Here is a 7,813-nt window from a genome sequence, read left to right on the forward strand (position 1 = left end):
GTCTAAAGTCAATAACGCAGCACTTCATTGTTATTTTAAAAGCGCATTAGTAAAATGGGCGCCGCACACTGTGCTTGTTACACACAGGGATGCGCAGTTGCACACAAACATGCAAAAGATTAAAAACAAAAATATTACAATGTGAAATAGTATTATGGAGTTTTGGTGGCATAGTGCCCGTGCCATATATGATCTGCTCGAGCGCTTTCACTTCACGCACGAGCAGATCAGTTTCTTCTCCTGAAAAGCTCTCCTTCCTGCTTAGCAAATCCGCCATGCGCCAAGGTACAAACATGCCTGGCTTTTAAAGGGAATGGGAGATGACACTGATTGGTTTATGGCATGTTACGCCCAAAACACACCTATGAATTAATGAAGACACTAAGTACAACCCTTTTGAACCATGCGCACGCCGTTTAACTAGCAAAAGTGGATTCGTACACGCCCTAAACGCACCTTAGATTGTTAAAATAGGGCCCGTTCGTGTTAGGTAATCGTGCCTTCAGTTTGTTTGTTTTTTCCATTATCAAGGTACAGGCTACATTGCCCACTATGTGGAGCTCTTGTTCTATATTTCTGCAGTGAGTATCTGGAGGGTATGAACATCTAATTTTGGCAGAGTGTAGCTCTGAATGTCAGTTTTCATGTTGGTTTCTGTAAACATTTTAATGGAAGCAGAGTCTCATTCTGACCTGAGCTGACCTATGACCGCTGTACAGTACAGAATGGCTTTAAGGTCACAAGTGTGTGTGCACCACACACAGCCTGAGGGATTTTCTCTGTCAAGTCTATCCAGTCAATTGTCGTGTGGTAACAGAGCTTTCAGTAACAACACAGCATATGTTTAAGTAAGTGGGACAGACCATTGACAGGTGGTTTCTAGTTAATAGCGTCAGAATGAGTCCTTATTCCTTCAATATGTGCTTGTATTTTGCACACATGCAGTATATGCAGCGCTGTCAATTTTGATTTTCACAAAGAGGCTTGTATATTTTGAAGCCATCTATTTATGTAAAAAAAAAAAAAAAAAAAGAGATTTTTGTATGGTTTTGATGACAGGATCCTGGCCTTCAAACGTTGAGCTTACTCTCCTTTTGACTGGATCATGAAATAAAGTCTTGCATTCAGCAGCAGGCCAATTTAATAAGCCAAAGTGTTTGTAATGATTCTGTTTCGGCTTGCCACAATGTTGGCCATGCAGCAACTCAGTGAGCTGTACTGCATGTGTTATGTGTGTGTTGCTTCGCAGTCATTACATAAACCAAAGCACTTGCCATACCATAGGAGCAGCTGCAGAAGGAATCTGGGAATACATAACACACGTTTCAAAACTCATGGAGCAGTAAAGAGGATGGAGGTCGGAGCTTTGGATTGTGTCCTGGTTGTGACCTTTTTAAAGATTGTTTTCCCCCGGGGCTTTGAATTTTTTAATCATCTACACAGATGCTCACAGTTGAGGCAATCATTGCACTGTTCTCTGTCATGGAGCAGCTCCGTTGGGGGTTTAGTTTTTTCCTCAAGGGTACCTTGACAGTTTGGAGCAAATTTTTTTTGTACAGAGATTCAAAGTGGAGACTACTTTGTCTGTCTGTCTCTGGAACTATTGTATTCTTACCCACTCAAAGGTGCCTACACAAAGGAGCTTCTGCAGGGAGCGATTGTAGTTTGCTGTTCCTCACCATCTCACCTCTTCCATCACTAGAGGTTTTAAGTTTGAATTACACAATTCTTGTCATCTTTTCACACTCAAATCTGTCTTTGTCTGAGCAACAAAAAGTGTCCCTATTGCAACCATCGGCTTATTGTTGCATCCTGAGGCAGCAGCAGGAGTCTGGGGCAGGGTGACCTGCATGGCTGCTAACTAGTCTGCAGTGTGTACTTGGTTAAGACACTGAGGTCGTAGAGAGCAATATGGATCAAATCCTCAATTGAAGTTTATGTAATTTTATGTCGTGATATATCGATACAAGTCAAGATATAGTACATTTTCTGAAAAAATCAATTAAGAATTTAGTTTGTGGAAAAAATAACCAGACAGGAAAGTCTGTTTTTAATTTGTACCTGAAGAATCAAGGTGCTTAATTACATTTATATTTGATGTAACCTTTATTTATCCTGTTCACACTTGTTTTTACTGCAACAGTTTGGGAGAATAATGGCAGATGGAGGGAGTGATACACATCCAGTGGTGCTACTGGCCACTAAGCTTGGTCAGTCTAAGAGGAAAGGTTATGATTTATGTTCATCTGGTTATGCACCCCAAGGTTGTTGGGACATACTGTACTGTAAAATCTATCAGGAAAAAAAGAAAATTCTTTCTCCTTGGGCTCATCTGACGACTCTAACAGGCCCTTTATACCTCCTCTAGCTCAGGGAGAAATTTACTGATGTCTTCGGCCTAACCCCACTGTGAACTGACAGGCATAATAATTGTTGTGTAATTAATCACCAGGTTGCAGGCTGAATCTATTTTCTGCCGAGAAAAAAACTACTCAAATCGTGTCGGGAGAGATGTTTTAATTTTATGCCTGGCGTAGAGAGGTCCCTGGATCTTGCTTTGTTGTGTGAGGCTGACATTAATTGAGTTTTTCCTTCTCTTACAGTCTCACTCACTCCTATACCACACACACACACACACACACACACACACACACACACACACACACACACAAGTTGGTGACTCAGGGTCTCGCTTGGTTGGTCTGCTGGGCTGTGAGGATTTGTAACCTAAAATCCAGACTTGGACAGTGTAACATCTTAGTAACTCTGCAAGACATTTGAAGTCTGGTATGGTTTGAGAGTGGAGGGAAAAGAGGACGAAAGCGTGATAATTCAGCCATGCAATTTGGACTTAACATACTGATGTGTTCGCCAGTGCCGCACGCTACAAGCAGGACAGAGATAAAACAGAAAAAAAACATGAAGTCTGAATCATCTTCAAAATGCAACAGAAGATCAAACTAAAAAAATGAAAGGGAAATAAAAAAATCAAATTCATGAATGAAGTCAGCTTTAAATCTTATCATAATTAGGCTACATTTGCTTTGGTGCAAAAATAGCCACAATAATGGGTGTATTCCAAACTTATGATGGCCCTTCTGAACAGCACGATAAAAAAAAAGGCTTTCGACACACTCGTCATACTGGCAGATGCTAAGACAAAAAAATGCTTGAGGGTAGTCAAGTCTTGGGGAACTTCAGGGAGAGGAAAAAAGCACAAAAAATTTGTTCCAAAAATATCCTCCCCATTCTGTCTGTAAAGTTGAAAGTGACAACTGCAATACCTTTGTTCTTGGAGTGCAGCGGCAAAAATAGCTTTCAATAATGTATTAGGAGAATAAAGACTGTGAGCTGATTCCTGGGGAGACGGCGCTCAGCTCTGTGTATGTGCTAAGACCAGGAGCTTTCTCGGCTGTGCACCGACTGTGAGGATAGATCAGGCTGGTGAACGCAAACTGATCCTCTTTACTTCTAAGAGTGCTCTATTTATCCAGGAAGGAATACAATATTGGCCTCGGAATAAACAGCTCACCCTTCTACATATACTGTATGTATGTCTGATCTCATATCTTCACTGGGGACTGGACAATCACTGATAATGACTTAGGACCTGAAATGTTGTTGCTATGGAGGTTTAATTTTTTGCGTGCCTGAGTGTGATAAGTGGCCATCCGAATGTTGTGACTTTCCTTCAAGCTCTGTGGAGACCAGCCAACTGGAGCACAAGTGTGGGGAATCGTCAATCATCTGAAATCTGAAGAAAGAAGCACAACAGAATTCCAGGCAGCATCAATTATTAAGAAAAGCAAGACAGCAGTGACACAATCTATAGATTATACTCTTTTTTTTTTTTTGTTGGTTTGCCTGACAGTATTTTGGCTGGTTTGACTCTGAATGAAATATCGCATCTAGGAGGTGAATATTTTAACAAATGAAAGTGACACTCCTACATGAGTTTTAAGGTGAGCTTTTGCCATCCTGGCTTCCAGGTTATCAAACAGTCATCAGCAAACTCTGTGGAGTGTTTTAAATATTAGAGCTGCTCTGATCTTATTTTTTTAATATATTTGTAATGCTTATCTTTGATGTAATATTTAATCAAAACATTTTCTCTGTTTCTTATTGTACAGTTTTTTTGTTCTCAAATTCTTCCATTGGTAACCATGAACCACGTTGTAACCCAGGTTTTGCCACATAAATTAAAAAAAGTATTTGTTATATAATTGAGTCATTATAGCCCTCTCCTGCAGGGGGCACTCCAGCCACCTGCAACACACTGTGTGCATTTGATGTAAGGTCTTTATCTCAGCCTTAAAAGGGTTTTATTTCAACTGTTGAGTCTCTGAAAGATAAAATTTGCTTTTATTTGTGTGGGCCTCTTTTGTGAGGATTCACATGATGTCACCCTTTAATTCATGCCCTTTTCTTGCACTGAAAGCGTGTTTTGACTACACAGCGGAGGATAATGACTCAAGTTCTAGTAAACATGTAATCTTAGATTTTTACTTCTTATTCTGTAGCCCCCTTTTTCAAATATAAAAAAGCATAATGGATATTTATACATTTGAGAGGTGATATCATTCATTTACCCACCCACACACTCACTTATCGAACCTGCAGTCTGCAAATGAGTTTCACACTTTGTTCAATCCTCTGAAACTCTACAGGTGTAATACCATGTAGGATGATTCTTTGAAACGGTTTTCCTGAAACCAACCTGTTAACTATGTACACCGCACTGACTCATGGAAGCGTATATATGCCCACTGACTCATGTTGTCCCTATTTATCTGTAATTCTGTGTAAGTACAGTGAGCAATGAACAAACAACGAGCTAGACCTGACCCCAAAGAAGCCTTGTTTGTCTTCATGGTGGGGGGTTGTGTGGTTGGAAAATACAACAAAGCCTGGTGTAGTTTGAATGAATGTGGGAGCTGGAGAGTCTGTCTGTCTCTGCATTTCTGCCTTTACTCATCCTTCTCTCAATCCACACTTCCTCTAACCCCCTGAATGTCTGGATGGTGGTTAGTGGAGATAATATGGTTGAACTTTTTAATATTGTGTTACTTTGACATCAGCTAAAATTCGTCATGTGGATATATATATATTGCCTTAAGGGTGACAGGTTATTAAATGCATTAGTGAAAAAGCTTTTAACCTTTTATAAGCAAACTGTGGAGATAATGGATTAAAGTGTATCAGACTTGATATTATATTGGTATTTGGACCCATATTCTTAGTCACGCTAACGGTATGGCTCTAGGGACAATGTTGGTCTGTCTACTACTGTCTACTGTCTAACAATTACTGGATGGATTTCCATTAACACTACATTCAAAGTCCCTGGAGGATATATCTTAATGACTTTAGTGATCCTCTTGTGAATCCTCTCAAGTGCCACCATGAGGTTCACATCTGTGGTTTTGAGAGGAATATCTCAACAATTATTGGATGATTTCTCATGAAATGTGTTTCAGACATTCATGTTTCCCTCGGGATGACTCTTAATGAATTTGGTGAGCCACTGTTTTTTTCATCTAGCGTTGTAATGAGATCAAAATTTCCATTTGTCGACTACTTTCGTTTGCAAAACAAACGTTACTCCCATCAGTCTCCGCTGTACTTTGTGTTTAGTGCTAATTAGCAAATGTTAGCATGTTTACGCACGAAACTACGATGGTGAACATTACACCTGGTAAACATCAGCACGTTAGTATTGTCGTTGTGAACATTTAGCATTTAGCTCAAAAAACTGATTATATCCATGTCCTTATCTTAAAAGGATATGTTTGGTGATATTCTCCTCTTTTATATTTAAGAAACATATAGTAATTTTCTACCACAGCTGCTTACTGTAAGTTTCAGCATATTTTACTCAAACAAGTGTAAATAGTAGTAGTATAGAAGTCAAACACAGAGCTAATCAATATAAGCTTTGCTGAATCGGCCTGGTAGTAAATGTTCATTGCCTGACCTCACTCAAAACTGTGTGCTTCTTCTTTTGTATTCAAAAAGCTGTGATGGTGTATTACAGGCTGACATTTCGCCACTGGCCTTCTTTCTATGCTGGCCTTTAAATTTGCTGTTTGTGTGTCTTTGTCCTGTGTTTAACTGTGTGTTAGGTCAGATTAACAAATGGTAAGGCCGGTGGCAGGCTGAATAACAGCATTAAACCAGTGGACAATGGGAGCGTGGGACTAAGCCCATTCACAACCTGTCTGACAGCTTGTTTCGTTGATGTCATCCTCTGACTCAGGCCGTTACCACCGCCGCTGTCACCCTGGACGCTTGGATGCATGACATCACCAAATGACACACATCACTCTCCACTACTGCCTCTCTGCTTTAATTTCGCTTCCCTCTCTCTCTCTCTCTCGCTCTCTCTCTCTAGTCATCTGCATACTCATCAGCTTTCCTGCATTGTCGGCTTCCACTTTGTCAGTCCGTGAACAAGGAGGAGAAGAGCATGAAAGGACATAATTAGTTTTCCAAGGGGACCCCAAACAAAGGGAGAGAACAAAGATTGTAGGATCACGGGAGGTGCTCTCGGAGGATTTTAGTTAATAGAGTACAATATTTTTTCCAAGTAGTTACTGATGTTTAGTGCAGACAGGAGAATAACAAAAATATGGTGAATATCACCATTCATTGTTTCAGTAAGAAGAACAGTGAATGATTTACAGCATGTTAACATCTAAAATAGGCACCAATGTTTTGGGATCAGGTAATATGATCAACACATCGTTGCTGTTCATTAAAAACAAATTATGTGATTTGGACTTTTTTTTTTTGAAAAATGTATGGGTTGAGGCAGTTCTTTTACTAAAACCCCATTGGATGATCTGAAAAATGCACTGTCTCAGAGCTGAAAACAGCGCTGGTTTTCTTAGCTCATGAAAGCTGATGTTTTGGAGATACATGTTTTTTGCAGGACAGTGACATCATACAGTTTATAAGGTTTTCAGTTATGATATGTTCCCATTCACACACCAGGAAATTGAGAAACGAATAAAAACATTTTAAGCTCTCAAGCAAATCTCACAGTCTTCGCCAGCAGATAGTGGTGGTTTAGATCTTGGTCATTTTTAACTATATATTCTAACCGGCTGAAGCATTCTAGTCATGGGATGTCTGGATCTTAAAGCAACTCTATGTAACTTTTAGCTGCAGCTGTAGTTCCAATGAGACAACCTGCAGGGGGACCGAAGCGGGAAAAGTTACATGGTGTTGCTTTAAATTAGCCCCTGCGCCGACGAACAGTGTCGGAGAAACACAGATTTTCAACGTAAAACTGTTTTTTGCCCCAGTGTTTTTACCAGATTAAAGCTATTGTGCTTACTTTGTCGCCCCCATGAGGAAGTAAAGTCAAAGTAATGACAACAACACTGTCAGTGCGTCCACATGATACAAGCCTTCCATGATCACGCACCACCCTCACCCCTCCTCCTCCACGCAGTTGCTAGTAGCCAAGGAGAACACGGAGGATTCAAAAAACATGATGGACTCTTCAGAAGAGGTAACTATCTTCACTTGAGTTTCTGTGCGTGAAAGTCACCGGACGCCACAATCTTCTGAACATAGCCATACTGAGAAATACAGAGAGAGTTGTGTGGAGCTGATAGTCTTAATTAGCTTTGTAGCAACTCATTTGGCAATGGCTTGAATGTAACGGATGTTCATTAATATCAAAAAGTTACGCACTAAAGCTTTAAATCACCGGGTCCGTTTGTTTCGGAAAGGAGAAAACCTCTGCAAATAATTTGGCTAGATAATTTGTATACTATTGGGTAGAGTACTGCATCATACCATATTA

At 40.1% G+C, this 7,813-nt stretch overlaps 1 long non-coding RNA gene across 1 annotated transcript; it reads left to right on the forward strand.

Annotated features, from left to right (window-relative positions):
• The first annotated feature begins 445 nt into the window (after window positions 1-445).
• LOC118493872 lies at window positions 446-2,298 on the forward strand. The gene is made up of 2 exons (XR_004895923.1): window positions 446-842; window positions 1,036-2,298. It is a non-coding gene; the product is annotated as an uncharacterized LOC118493872 (long non-coding RNA).
• Window positions 2,299-7,813: the final 5,515 nt, after the last annotated feature.

The sequence above is a fragment of the Sander lucioperca genome, chromosome 19 (assembly GCF_008315115.2).
Source record: "Sander lucioperca isolate FBNREF2018 chromosome 19, SLUC_FBN_1.2, whole genome shotgun sequence".
In the NCBI taxonomy this organism is placed as follows: Eukaryota; Metazoa; Chordata; class Actinopteri; order Perciformes; family Percidae; genus Sander; species Sander lucioperca.